Source organism: Taeniopygia guttata, chromosome Z (assembly GCF_048771995.1).
Source record: "Taeniopygia guttata chromosome Z, bTaeGut7.mat, whole genome shotgun sequence".
Lineage (NCBI taxonomy): Eukaryota > Metazoa > Chordata > Aves > Passeriformes > Estrildidae > Taeniopygia > Taeniopygia guttata.
Genome location: NC_133063.1, coordinates 16,841,665 through 16,857,095, shown reverse-complemented (window position 1 = coordinate 16,857,095; position 15,431 = coordinate 16,841,665). Strand labels below are relative to the sequence as shown.

Here is a 15,431-nt window from a genome sequence, read left to right as displayed (position 1 = left end):
CCTTTTCATTTTCCTTTAACATGGAGCTGCATGGGTTTTTGTTTTGTTTTGAAACATTGCTATTTCTCTTAGAGTTTTAACATCATATGTTTGAAATATTCCCCAAGAGATTCAGCCTGCCTTTACAATTGTAGGAGTCCTTGTGCTATAAAACTTTTTTTCTGAACTAGTTTTTTTCCCTTTTGTTGCATTCTTATATTAGTCATTTCATAACATCCTAGATCCTGTGTTTTTATATACTTGAGAAAGACTTCTAATACAATACAGGAATTCAAATCATCTCTGAATATCCCTAGTTAGACTATGTTTCAAGTATTCAGAAAGTAATAATCATGTTCTAAAAATTCAGTTGGTAGACTTCTATACTTCTTTAATAATAGAAAGAAGAATATCTTGGGAAGAATGATGAGCATGGATTTGCAAGTACTTGCAAAAAGAAGCAGTCAAAAAAATTCTAACACAGTATTTTGTAGCTGCAGTCAAAATGGGACCAGAGCACTGCTCCTATAAGTCTTCTTCAGAATTTAAAATTAATAATACCTCACTTACATCTATTAGCTGCATTGGAAAATATTTTACTGGATATATGAAAAGAAAAGGGAAAAAATGAATGCTGACTTATTAATCTTACCCTAAAAAAAACACAAAACAGAAAAATCAGAGATGAAAAAGCAGTATTTGCTATGGTGTACGTGAAATGTGAATATTTTGCTTTTTTCTTAAGGTCCCCTGACTCAGTCAGCTACCAGATTTCATTAAGTACTTTTATGTACAGTACAGTACAACAGTACTTTTATGTACAGTATAAAAGTACAACTTGTTAGCATTTCCAGTCTAGTTTTTAGTTTATATTTTTGGCTGTAGAGTTAAATGTCACTTTAACTTCCTCTACTTGCTGCTCTCATCAGTGTGTTACTGTGGGGCTGTGGTGCAAACTGGATCACTAATCAAAGCAAATAATCAGTTTCTTAAGTCAGCTTAGCGCAGTGATCCCATCCACAGCGCAGTCCACAAGCAATTGTATTAGCAGAAGAAGAAGCAGTTCACATTTTGACATGATGTGGGAAAGGGCAGCCAGGGTCAGGAGACAGGAGACAGGAAGAGGCTGCAAACCTTTGAAGAGAGACTTGTCACTGGAGCTAACATAGCAAGGAGATACGTGCTAGATTTCCTTTTACCCTGGGAGTTTGAATACTAATCAGAGATTAAGAGCGAACAGTTTTCATTTACACGAGGTTCTCTTTACAGCACACAAGGCTTGAAAGACAAAAAACCAAACCAAACAAAAGTAAATCAAACCAAACCAAATAAACAAACTAAAATCCAAACAAACAACCCCAAACCACTTTAATTTAGCTCTATACAATAGCAATGAAATCAGAAGAATACAGAATTCTATTAATAAATAAAAATATATTAAAATAGTCCCAGTGCAGACAGGTGGAGAGAACCGGTCTTAGTCCTGATGGAGTTTGTTGAACACTGTGAAAGTTTCCATTGTTGGCAAACATTTCACATTTTTCAAATCTCCATCTCTTTATCAGAAACACTTACTATATATTCCAAGAGCTGAAGCATGCACAGTAGGAAAAAGCTGAGGATGGCAATACACAATTATCTCTATCATTGCTGAAGACCCATAATGAAGAAGAACTGGAAAGTACTGGTCTGCATACCCTTCTGCACGCTGCTGAAGTGAGAGCCATCTGCCAAACAGATAAATCCAGCCAGGGAAAAGAGCAATGACACCAAAGAATTATGACTTAACCATGTTTTGTATAAACACTAATGCCTCAGTAAATCTGCATGCCTCAGTTTTGCTTGTAAACAGCCTTTAAGTTACAGTGCCACATCTATGCACAAACAACCACTGTAATTTCCTTCTTCACACTTCAACATAGCTGCTGAAAACCCTTTCTACAGCCATGAAATGCAGCGACGGTTCATTTTTACTTGTTTCAAGGTGAATATTTCCTCTGTTTCTAAACTTAATGCAAAATATAGGGCAGCAAATTATTTTTTGACAGACTTTGCTGAAGATTACTCTTTTCAGGATGGGATTTTAAATTGTCATTTTGTTTAGAGGCATGTAAAGTGTATATACTGCCTGTCTAAGGATATTATAAAATCAGGGAGTTCTGGAAGTAGATTCAAAAACAGTCTAAAGGCATGACACTGTTGTCATGCTGGCAGAAAAGAATTTTTCATCCTAATGTACTAGTTAATATCAATCTTTCCCTAAGTCTGCATTCAAATGACTCAGATGAGTCTGAACAGCATTAACTGGCAAGTCTGTTCCTACTACCCTCATTATCCAACATCTTTTCACAGCTGAGTGGATGATTTTGCCAATCAGTCTGGGAGCAGCAGGAGACTGCAGCAGGAAGTGGCTGAGGTGGGATGGGGGTCAAAACCTCCCCTAGGGGCAGCAGCCTGCAGCAGTGCTATCAGAGCAGGGAGGTGACACTGGCACTGCGGGGACCCTGGTAAGGGGGAAAGGCACCATCAGAAGACAAATCAGATTGATTAATTTCATGCCATAAACTTCCAAAATCGGACTTGCATTCCTTTCAATTATTAATTCCCAAGTCAAGGAGTTCAGCTGCTGGGCATTGATTAGGGAATGCCATAAACAGAAACACAAGTAACATTGTTCTATGCCTCTCTGGTATTGAGAAAAGAGTTACACCTCAAATCTACTTGTAGAAAAAGCTTTATTTGTGTAGAGATCTCTGCGACCTTTGTGGAAAGGAAATCTAACAACTAAGTCAGAAAAATTACAGGGAATGCCAACACACTGACAATTACTGTTTCTAAAGCTACTTGTAATTTCTCTGACATTTCTGAAATACTGTATTTCAAGTTTTTCTAAAAAAATAGGATTTTAACTAAAAGTACAGCAGATGTAATCTTCATTAGATTCTCGTGGTAGACAAAAGAATTGAGTTGCAAGAAAAAAATATCAAAAGCCTCACAAAGAAGCAATTTTTAAAAATTCTAATCAATTGATGTGAATGAAGATATTTGGGTGGTATGTTTTAGTGGTCTTGGTCAGTGAATCTATTCTGGTCAATGAATCTATCCTGCTCTATTAGCAATTGGAATGTCTTATTATAAAGACTCAAAAGTCAATTTAAAATACTTTAAAACCCATTTTAAAATCCTAAATATTCTCTAAAACACTCTAATTTTTTTAATTAGAAAAGGAAATAGGAGAGTTTCTACAGATCCATATATTCTGTTCTTTGTACCATTTCTGGAAATGTATAGCTAGAAATGTTCAGGAATTTCATGTGAAGATATGCATATATATATATATATATATATATATATATTTCCTCTAATGATAATATTACTTAGAATTAAATAATTATACTCAGAATCATATTCTTGTCTTTCTTCTAGCCAAAATTAATGGCTGAATGAATGGTCATTTCACAGAATCACAGAATCACAGAATCACAGAATAATGAGGTTGGAAGAGACCTCTAAGATCATCAAGTCCAACCTATGCCCTAACACCACAACTAGACTATAGCACCAAGTGCCAAGTCCAGTCTTTTTTTAAACATATCCAGAGATGGTGATTCCACCACCTCCCTAGGAAGACAATCCCAGTATTTTATTATTCTTTCAGTGAAAAGTTTTTTCCTAATATCCAACCTAAACCTTCCCTGACGTAGCTTGAGACTGTGTCCTCTTGTTCTGCCATTTATAGACTTGCTTTCTTTATTAATATCCACCAGCACACAATAGCAGTAGAGACTGATTTTGTGACTGCTTGTAGCACCTGCCATGCTGAAAAATGGGCACACTGCTCAAATAATTGCATTTACTACTTAGTTGTGGCTGCACAACACTCCAGATTTATTTCTATTACTGGAAAAATATAGCCGTGCTCAAATCTGGGATACACAAACTGAGGGTTCAAATATATGCTTAAAACCATAAAATTACATTCTCCTAAAAATCAAAGCTATAAAGTTAAGTATTCTTGAAAGAATTATTTGTAACATAAAATCTCATTGGAGAAAAAAACACCATTAAACGTAATACACACCAATAAATGTAAATACACTAAAACCTGTCTTAAAGTTACCATGACTTGGACAAAATTCAGATCATCAGCTAATATTCTAAAAATCTTACAGAAAACTACACCGTTATGACATGCCAGTGAGTTTTCTTCACATAAGCTTTGGAATTTGCTGGAAGACAAAGGCAACTTTGAAAGACTTTTTCAGAATATCCTTGCTTTTTGGGTCTTAACAAAAATCATTGTGTGATCATTTAGCAACACAAGATCCTTGCGAAAAAACACCACCTCATATTCCTGAGAACAAAGATCTCCATCACTACAGGGACAAAATGCCTCAATCAACATTTTAAATCTATGGTGTTCCTGGTACTCCAAGCCCTGGCTCAACCTTCTAATTATCCCCAAGAGGAGGTAAGACAGCTAAGTATAAGCCATGGAAAGAACTTTCTTTTCTTCCTCAAGTTTCTTAAGGTCTCAGAGGTTTCAGCATCCATTTTCTGTGGCTAACATGCACAGTCCTGGCCTCTCAGCCAAATTCTGGGAAAAAATTTTACAATTCTGTTAGCACACACTTATTTTCATTATGTGATGCAACACTTACTCATTAATTGCAGTTTTACACACACACATGTTCATGTCTGTCAAATTATATTAATTGACTTAATGCTCCTCATTTATGCAGGAGTGGATAAAATTATTATTTTTTTATTTCCATCACTCTTCAGATATACATACATACATATATACATACATACACATACATATATACAACAGAGAGTCAGACAGAAATTTGGATTAAAGTTTGCTGGGAAAAAACTCCAATGGAAAGGCACTGAAGTAGCAGGGCAACATTGGTGGGGACACTAGTGGGGACCTGCAGGGCTCCATCCTTGGACCTATGCTCGTCAAGGTCTTCATTAACAACTTGGATGCAGGACTGAAAGGAATATTTGCAGATGGCACTTAATTAGAATGACTGTCAACTCCTCCAAGGGCAGAAAGACCTTGATAAATAAGAGAGCTGAGCAATCACCAACCATATGAAGTTTAACAAGGACAAGTGCTGGATTCTACATCTGGGAAAGGCAACCCTGGCTGTACACAGAGACTGGGGAATGAGAGGCTGGAGACCAGCACTGCAGAAAAGGACCTGGAGTCCTGGTCACTGACATGAGCCAGCAGTGCCCTGGCAGCCAGGAGGGCCAAGCATGTCCTGGGGGGCATCAGGGACAGCATGTCCAGCCAGCCAAGGGAGGGATTGTCCTGATCTGCTCTGAGCTGGGGTGGCCTCACCTCGAGTGCTGGGGGCAGTTTTGGGCACCACAGCATAAAACAGACATTGAGCAGTTGGAGAGTATCCAAGGAGGGCAGTGAAAATGGTGAAGGGTCTGGAGGGGAAACCGTGTGAGAAGTGGCTGAGGTGCCTCAGTCTCTTGTCTGGGGCAGAGGAGACTGAAGGGAGACCTCATAGTGCTCTTCAGCATCCTCACGAGGGGAAGCAGAAGGCAGGCACTGATCTCTGCACTCTTGTGACCAGTGAGAGGACAGCATGAAACTGTGTCAGGGGAAGTGTAGGCTGGATATCAGGAAATGGCTTTTCATCCAGAGGGCTGCTGAGCACTGGAACAGGCTCCCCAGGTAAGTGGTCACAGCACCAAGTCTTCAAGGAGTGTTTGTGAAATGCTATTAGGCCCACAACATGATTCTTAGGATGTCCTGTGCAGGGCTTGGAGTTGGACTAAATGATCTGGATGGGCTTCTTCCAACTCAGCTTATACTGTGATTCTGTCTTTCTATGACCTCTCCTGTGGCTCTGCAGTTTCATCTATGAACAGATGGCAACACATGCAAACCAGCTGGACCTTAATGCATAGGCTCCCCTTACAGCAAAACCAGCATCAAACATCAAAGGAAAATCGTGGTCTCATTACTTAAGAGAGCAGTAATGTGTGGTCCACTCAACAGATGTTTTGCCTAAAAGAAGCAAAAGAGAGAGCATAAAATTAAATTGCATTAATCTTGCATCATGTCAGTTATGTCTGTTCTTCCCATGACCTGTTATATCTAAATTAATCAACTGTTTGGATGGTAGAGATAAAATACCATTCTTGGTCAATCTGTCAGTGATATAAACAATGCACTCTTTTGTTTGATTGTATGGAAATAACTTCAAAGAGACACCCAGACAGCAGCTAACTACAGGAGAAAAAGGTTCTGGAAACGGTTCACTTTTGGTATGACATGCAAACCTTACATTTTAGCTGGTGTTTCTAATACTAAATGGATGCTTACATGCACAAATTGTATCACTCAACAAAGTGTAGAAAAACTACAGAAGAAATATCTATATGCTTGATTCCATCTCTTCTTCCATACAAGAGAAAAAAAGTAGAAACTTAATTCTATCTCCATGTATTCAAAAGGCACATGAATCAAAAACCTAAATGTGGCTGTAAAACTTAAAACACCTGCAAATAATTTTGTGAATTCATCACTACAGGAAGAACATTTACCAACAGAGAAGACAGACATAACTACAGAGACAAGTGGACATGTGTAAATAAATACTTTCAAATATACTGACCTTGCCATTCAGCTGTCCCCTCTTTTTAAATAAAGTCTAGTTTTCCTCCAATGATCAGTCCCATCCTTACTATTGCATTTGAAGATTTTTCTTTAAGTCTATAAATATATATAAGGAAAATGCAGGAGAAGATAGGACTGGCTTTTGGGGCAGTCCTAGAAAAAGCACATCATTAGCAAAGCAAAACCTGGTGAGATGAATCCTGTAACTGGGGTGCCTTGCTGGAGGGCTACAGCCCCCTTCAGGATGCATAGGAAGGGCAGGTAAGGTGAAAGGGTGGCATTTTATGTAATGGATGTATGGCTCTTGCAGCTGGAGGTGACACTGTGGAGACACTTTATGTAAGAATGAAGGGGAAAGAAAACAAAGAGAGCACAGGAAGAGCAGATTTCAGGGTGCAGAAGGGTATACTTAGTAAGGTCTTCTGAGGATTTGCTTTTGAATTTACTTGGGTCCATGAAGGCTGGTTGCTTTTCTGCCAGCTCTTATGAGTGACAATTTAATAGAACTAGGCAATTTCAAAGTGGCAGAAATCAAGCTAGCATGGCAGAACACCAGCTTGGCTAAGCAGGGATTTGCTTCTAGAACTTAGGCAGAAAATTAAGGTGCACAGACATTGAAAACAGGGACAGGCAACACAGGACAACTATAGCAATGCTTGTTCCTTATTGTACAGAGAAATTGTGTTTCTCCTGCATGCAAGACCAATTGGAGTTCAGGTTCTTAGCACTGTGAAGGACAAAAAAAAGGGTTTTACAAGTATTTGAAAAGCTAAAGGAGGATCAGACATAACACTGGTCCGTTGCTTGACAAGTTTGGTCATAAATAGGGACACAGATAAAACAAAAACATTAAAGCCTTTTTCAGCTCTTGTCTTCAACACCAGTGGTGGGCTCGGGTGTCCCCAGAGTCCAGCGTTGGAAGACCATGACTGGGGGCAAGATACACTCTCTATCAACTCCATGCTTGTTCAAAACTTGCTTCCTCACATAAATCACTCCAGGGGTACCGAGAGAGCCGGCTGATACCATCACATGATTTCTCTCCATTATTTTCAACATCTTGGGCGTCTGGAGATGTCTCAGTGGACTGGAAACTAGCCTTGCCCAAGTTTTCAAGAAGGGAAAGAAGGAAGGCCAGAAATTACAGGCCTGTCAGTCTCACAGTGCCTGCTGAAAATATGGAGAAGATTAATATTGGAGCTACTGAAAAACACTTGAGAAGCAACAAAATCATTGGTCACAGCCAGCACAGGTTAACAAAAGGAATGTGCTGCTTAACTACGTTAATTTCCTTTTATTTCCTTAGTAGTTGACTAAAGGAAGCCAGGAAATGTGTGTGTTTTTTAATATTAGTAATGTCTCTCACAGTTATCCTTACTGATAAATTGGCCAGAACACAGCTGGACAAGTCAATAATACTTTGGGTGAGCAATTGTCTGATGGGTTGGGCTCAAAGGATTTTATTAATTGGGGTTAGAACAAGTTGGCATTTAGGGCCAGTGCTCTTTAATATCTGGACACAGGAATCAAATGGAAATTCATTTAATGATTTTGCCTACCATACTAAACTGGGAGTAACTGTGAACTCCTTTGAGGGTAGGGAGCTTAAGAGAGAGCTTAGGATGGGCTAGAGAGCTGAGCAATCATAAACCATATGAAATTTAAAAAGAGCAAGTGCTCTTTTTTCTGCATCTAAGACAGAAAATTCCTGGGTGTATGTACAAACTGGGGGATAAGAGTCAGGGAAGCAGCCCAACAAAAAGAGACTTGGGGATTTGGATTGGTGGCAAGTTGAATGTGAGTGAGCAGTGTTCTGTGGCAGTCAAAAGGACCAACCATTCCCAGGAAGTTATCAAGCGCAGAATCACTGGCTGGTCAAGGGATGTGATTGTCCCACTCTATACTGGAGTGGCCTCATCTTGAATCTTGTGTCAATTCTGGGCACCTCAATGTATGAACATCAAATTCTGGAGTATATTCAGAGCAAGGTGACCAAGCTGAGGGTAAAAGGACTCAAGAGCAGGACTTAACAGTATCATTGGGGTCACTTGGCTTGTGCATATTGGAGAAATTAAGACTTGGAGGGAACCCATTGAAGTGTAGCAGTGAAAGGGGAGATGCTGACTTCCTCTCTCGGGGAGCCAGAGCGACTTTAGAGGAATAAATCTGCTTAAAAGGAAGTTCAGATTGGTTTTTAGGGAAAGATTCTTCACTGAAAGCATTGTCAGTCACTGAAACATGCTCTCTGGGAAGCGGTCACAGCACCAAGTCTATCAGAGTTCACAGAGATTATGGATAATGCTCTAGTTGTATGGTTAGTTCTGAGAGGAGCAGGGAGATGCATTCAGCGATGATTATGGATATCTTCTGATCTGAAATATTCCACATTTCTGTGATTCTATGAATAAATGTTTTGCTGTTACTTATGTGTACAGTGTTTGAATGTTTCAGTGAAGGCACTTGAGCTTCTCTCCCAAGATACCTTCGAAGGCAGCAAAAATGGTAAGGAGTGTGAAGAACCACTACAAGGGAAGAACTAGGATGCTGAGGTATGAATAGGATTGGTCTGAATACCAGCATGAAGACTTTGAAGGTCTAGGAACTGGGCGAAGGTCTCTGGGGGTCTGGGTCCTGGATGCAGAGGGAGAAGTGAAGGATCTTCCTTGGGATGCAACCTACATTATAGTCCTGGATGAAGTAACACACATACACAAAGCTGGCACTTTTATCTACCTATTAGAGAGGAAAAGAGCCAGTAGATGGCACTCCAGTATATCTAACACTTCCTTGGGGTTGACAAGGCATTTTACCACCTGCTGTTTTACTAGCCTGAGGGATGCTGTGTGCTGCTTCCCGTTTGCAAAGGAGAATCAGAATCTTTTAGTGATGTTGCAAACGCACATGCAGGAAAGAGGCATCTCCCTAGCAGTCAGCATAAGAGTTCCAGGAAGTCTCCACAGTCCCCAGGGTGCTCATGGACCCTGTGGCCTCTACACTGAACCACACTTCACTTCAGCTGGACAAGCTACAGAAATCAGTTAGTCAAGTTGTTCACGGGAACTAGAATCATCTAGGACTTAACAGAGGAAAGTGTTTCAAAAAAATGGCAAGAGGATATTTGTGCTGTGAATACACAGACCCTTCTTGTCTTCTGACAGGATTCAACATTTTGCAGTGTTTCCTTAAGGAGTGTTCTTTTACCAGCATTGGTGGGTTCAAAATTATGCTGGCCATTACTTTTTTCTCCTGTGGAGCAGCACTGGTTGGGCTATACTGAAGTAGTTAAATAGGCAGAAGCAATTCACTTCAGATTCAGCCTATTGTGCCTGGCCACATACCTAGCCAAAGGTATAGCCAGATAGCACTGGCTTCACTACACCTTTCCAATGAGCTCTGATACCTTTAATGAAGAAACTGACATTAAAATGCTCATGAAGTTCAAGTATTTCTTGAATTTTGTGCTTTGTGTAGTGGATCAATAAAAAAAAATCGGGAGGGAATGAGGTTTTTGTCAAGCATAGTGTTTCTTCCAAATTCTTTAATACAATATATCATGCCTTGTCCTTTTCATTTTTTATTTTAATAATGAGGTCCTGCTGAAGGCTTAAATCCTCTTTAAATTTTTGTCTTGTTCTAATTGTAAAGAATATTTTTCATTTTCTTCATTTAAACACAAGTTATCAATTTAAGTCAGAGAAACAGAGCAGCGGTGTGGAGTGGTGCTGCTTTAAACTAAAGTTGCCAGAAGATGGGAACCTCAATCTATCCCATTCCTACTAGTCTTATGTCAGGATCAGCAACAGGTACTCACAGTCTACAGAGGAATCACAGATCAGCAGGAGAGCTGAAACAGTTCAAAAGAATTCCAACCACTGCAGTTAGTAAATCAGCCTCATAGGGAGTCATACCTAAGTGCCTCCATGCAAATGCACACAACATGGGGAACAAACAAGAAGAATTAGAGATATGCTTGTGTCTGCAGGACTGTGATCTTACTGGAATCACAGAGATGTAGTGAGATGACTCCTATGATTCATTCCAGTGTTGGAATGGAAGGACACAGGCTGTGCAGGAAGGACAGGCAGTAGAGATGAGGAGGGAGTGTCTCTCTTCATGTCAGTAACCTGGTGGAGTACATGGAGCTCTGTTTAGGGATGGATGAGGGACCAACTGAGAGCTTGTGGGTCAGGATTAAAGGGAGGGCAGGGACAGGTGACATAGTGTGGGTCTGCTACAGGCTGCCTGACCAGTGAGACCAAGTGGATGAGGCCCTCCACAGACTGACAGGAGCAGCCTCACATTCTTCTGAATGTCAAGTCCTGGTCCTCATGGGGGACTCCAAACACGCTGACATCTTTTGTAGGGACAGTACAGAAGGGCACAGGCAACCAGGAGGCTCCCAGCATACACTGATGACTTCAGCCTTCTTCAAGTGAGAGAAAAGCCAACAAGCAGAGGAGCTGTGCTGAACTTTGTTCTCAGCAACAAGGAGAGGCTGACAAGGAAGGTGAAGCTCAATGGCAAGATCCTTGCAGCAGTGAGGATTACAAGAAGCAATCTCACTGCCCTGGACTTTAGGAGTGATGTAGCCTTACAAAAAGGAAGTCTGGCAAAAATTCCAGGGAGCCTGTGTATATGAGACAGAAGCTCCTGGAAAAACTCAAACACAAAAAGGAAACCTACAGAGGATAGAAACCAGGATAGATAACCTGGGAAAAATAAGGGTTGGGAAATCTACAGCCATGATAGAATTAAACCTTGACAGGGACATCAAGACCAACAAGAAAAATTCCTACAAGTATCCTGGTGGTAAAAGGAAGAGTAGGGAAAATGGTGGACCCACTTAGGAAGGAAATTGGAGACCTGATTACCTGGGATATGAAGAAGACAGAGGCACTCAACAAAGTTCTGCCTCAGTCTTCACTGTCAAGTACACTAGCCACTCCACCTGAGCTGAAGAAGGAAAAGGCAGGGGCTGGGAGAATGAAGAGCTGTAGAAGATCAGGTTCAAGCCATCTAAGGAAGCTGAAGCTGCACAGGCCTGTGGTACCCAATGACATGCATCCACAGATCCCCAGGAAACTGGCAGATGAGATGTCTAAGCCACCATATGTCAGGTTTGAATGGCTAGGTAGGGCATAGTTTGTTTGCTTCCAACCAAGCCTTGGTTGGAAGGTGGTAGATAACACAGCAGTGTTTTGGCTGCTGCTGAGCAGGGCTGGCACAGCAAGAGTGCTCCCTCTCCGACATTCTCTCCCCATCAAGGGGCTGGAGTGAGCAAGGTCCTTGGAGGACACACAAGTAATCTGCCTGATCAAAAATTAACCAAAGGGATATTCCATACCAAATGACATAATCTCAGCTATAAGAGCAAAGGAAAGGGGAAGGAAGGCATTCATTATTTACAGTATTTGTCTTCTGGAGTAACTGCTACATATGCTGAAGCCCTGCTTCCTGGGAAGTGGCTGAGCATTGCTTACTGATGGGAAGTAGATAATAAACCATTTTTCTTTTTCTTCTTGTGCCTGCACAAACTTTCACTTTGTTTCAGTCAACTGCCTTATCTTAGCCTATGACTCATTTTCTTATTTTCTCTACCCTGTCTAGCTGGGGAGGGGAACAATAGAGGAGCTTGGTGGGTGCATGGCATCCAGCCAAGGTCAACCAATCACAATCCTTTTTGATTCCCCATGTGGGGCTTGAGGGGTTTGAGACAATGGCAGATTTGATTGGGATGTAGTAGATGGAACTTACATTCAGCTAGTGCTAATTCAGCTAGAAATGAGCAGGCTCCTGTGCTTGCCATGGGGCTCTATTTCCTGTCTGAATATTAGAGTCTAGCACTGGTCAGTGGCCACTTTTTGCCTTTGCTGCTGCAGTACTGCTCATCACCTTCCTATGTTCTGCCTGGGAACACTGTGGTTATGACCCTGGTGAAGCTCCTGCACTGGCCAGTGGCCAGTGTGGTGCTGCTGCTTTCTGTGCTGGGATACTGGAGAGGATGGAGCTCCATGTGGAGAGTGGAAAGGACAGTGATGTAAATGAGACCATGATGGAGAAGAGATCTTTCTGCAGCCCATAGAGGACAAGGATGTAGACTGTGCTACTGGTGAACTCTGGAAGGAACCCAAGCTGAAAACAAGGGGAGGGGTTTGCTGCAGGATTAAACCAGATAACTCAGTCTAAAAGGAACAGGGGTGGAGAATGTAATGGATATAGCTTTAAATTATTGTAATTAATTATTTGAGTTGCATGTTTCAGGACTTATGATAAGAGAAACTTCATGAACCAATGGAGGAGAACCCTTACAAGAAGCATTAGCAGTGCAGCAGTGACCCAACCTGACGTGGTGTTGGTGCTTAGCAAGCCCATGCAACACGCCACCTCTCCTGTCCTGAGGAACACTAAAACAGATGGAGCCCAAAGTCATGAACTAATATAATTCAACAGACATTTGGTAGACATTTTATGTATGTTTTTCAGAGGTGGTCCATAGACTAAGAGAGAAATATGTGTGTATATTTTATAAAAGAATAGGAAGTGGGGTGGTCATTACTGGGGTTGTGTCGGACCTGATGCCAATTTTATGTACTCTAAAGAACATACTCTAGTAAACTGTGAAAATCAATACCTTGAGATACTGTGACAGGACACTTCGTCTGTACAAGCTAGGTTCTGTATACAAACTGTAGTCAGTATTCCTCATCCAGCAAGTTTCCAGTCTGGTTATACTGGTGAGTAACAAAATTTTGCAATTCATTTGTTTCTTCTTTTATTTCTATTCTGCGTCTTCTATTATCATTTCATAGTGTTTTTCTAGGAATTAATTGAAGCATACAGTAATGTAATTTTTTTTTTATCAGATTCTGTGACCATAAAATGAAAGTATATCAAGCTTCTCAAGGACTACAAAGAGTCACTGTTGACCAGAGCCAGCAGACTACTGTAGAGGTTGTCCAGATGACTAGTGGAGACCCTAGCCCAGGTGAACATTGAAGCACATGCTCATGTGAAGCATTTCAGCAGTCTCATCCACGAAAAAAATTGGCCATTACATGCTTAAGTGACTAATCATGTTTCTTCTTACCAAATGGCAAAAGCATGAGGTGCTTGCTTCTCAGTAAAGCCAGAGGCAAAACCCCCATCAAGAACAGACCATGTCAAGGCCAGTGACTAGAGAGCACCCCAACCATTTGCTTCAAAGAGTATTCAAATCAGACACTGGAGGTTTGTGGAAGTCCCCACACACATGACAGGACCCTGTTGCAATTAATCATGTCATTATTCTGGTTTTGGACATCTAAATCCCTTGAAATACAGTTTTGAACCTATACAAGTTATGTAATTCAGTAGTGAGAAAATCTCAGCTCTTTTGTGGCCATTTTTTTCTTTATTTTAATGTTTTTCTCAGTTAGACTTTATGCTTAACCGAATATATATTTCTGAATTAATTAATTAGCAGCTTAGTCTCTTATATGAGATTTACTCCAGCTAATTTTCACTCCTTTTTCTTCTCTTATAATTTAGTTTTAAAAAATAAAATGTTTTTAGACACATCACATATTTTCAACCAAAAAGATTGACTTGTGATGAGATTAAACTAGAATAGATTTTATTATTTTAATTTTTGGTACTAATATGCTACTTTTTTGGGGTTAATTTTTAAAGTTAAAATTTCATTAGCATAATTATATAATGCAGATGAGAAAAAAATAATACAGAATTCCTTTTTTTTGATGATAATAGTTAAATACAGTATGTGTATACATATCTCAAATTTCCATATACTAAGGAGATAACATAATAAATGTATCTTTTCGTATTCTTTTTGTACAGTAGGGAACAGAGATGATCCTCCCTCAACAGCAGCCTTATTGGCGTGTACAGCAGTTGATGATAGTTTCTCTGTTGGTTTTACATTGATCATTAAAGAAATAACTTATTCATATACGCACACTATTTGCAACCTGGATTCTGTTCCTGTCAGCGTAATTAAATCCTTACTGTCAGCAGGTCAAACAAACTATCACAGGGCACACTGGTAGTGCAAGATTACCAGTGATCAACCCTGGGTTGTTTTTATAGAGGGTATACTCAAGAAACTGCTGCCTTCTTAATTGGCAGGAAGCACCAGAACAAAACCATAACCAGGAGTTATGGTTTGTGCTCTGTCCCTGGTTTCTCATGATTTAGACAGCAAACAGTCCAGCATTTAGGTTTTGGTTCATCACAACAAAAAAATTATGCATTTTGTATCATGGCTCTCTTTATATGTGCTGGTTTATTGTGAGTCAATGTAAAGAGAACAACCATGGTAAAATGTGTTTCAGATTAATTATCAGCTCCTGACATTGTGCTGGTTACACCATTTAACTGCACTGATCACTGCTAGATATGACAAGTTCACATATCGTAGTGTTTATACAGCACCCCATCGTTTAAAAATGGAAGCTGCCCTTCCTGTTTTTAACCACACTGATCTGTCATGTGAGAGCTGTGCCACTCTGGTAGAGGGTGCCAAGTGTATCTAAGTTACTCATTGCCTCGTGAGCCAAGAAAACATTGTGCTGGACTGTCCGTGCCCTGACAGAGGCCTCACCTAAATCAATTCTTGGTGAGCTGAGGCTATGGGGACATTCTACAGATAGTTTCCATAGCAGAGGCATCTGTGAGGGCAAATAAAGTCCTTTAGACACCTTTGTTGTTCTTCAGGACAGAACAGAGAGCTCAAAAGAAAATATTTATTAAAATGTAGAACAGCCAGTGAGACTCACATGTTTAAGTAGAGTGGCTCTTAACACCCACT

General features: G+C 40.3%; 1 protein-coding gene across 1 annotated transcript in view; it reads right to left on the bottom strand.

Moving 5' to 3' along the window:
* The window catches only part of TMC1 (transmembrane channel like 1), a 116,573-nt gene that overhangs the window by 55,907 nt on the left and 45,235 nt on the right, over positions 1-15,431 (bottom strand). The gene's annotated exons all lie outside the window — the stretch shown is intronic.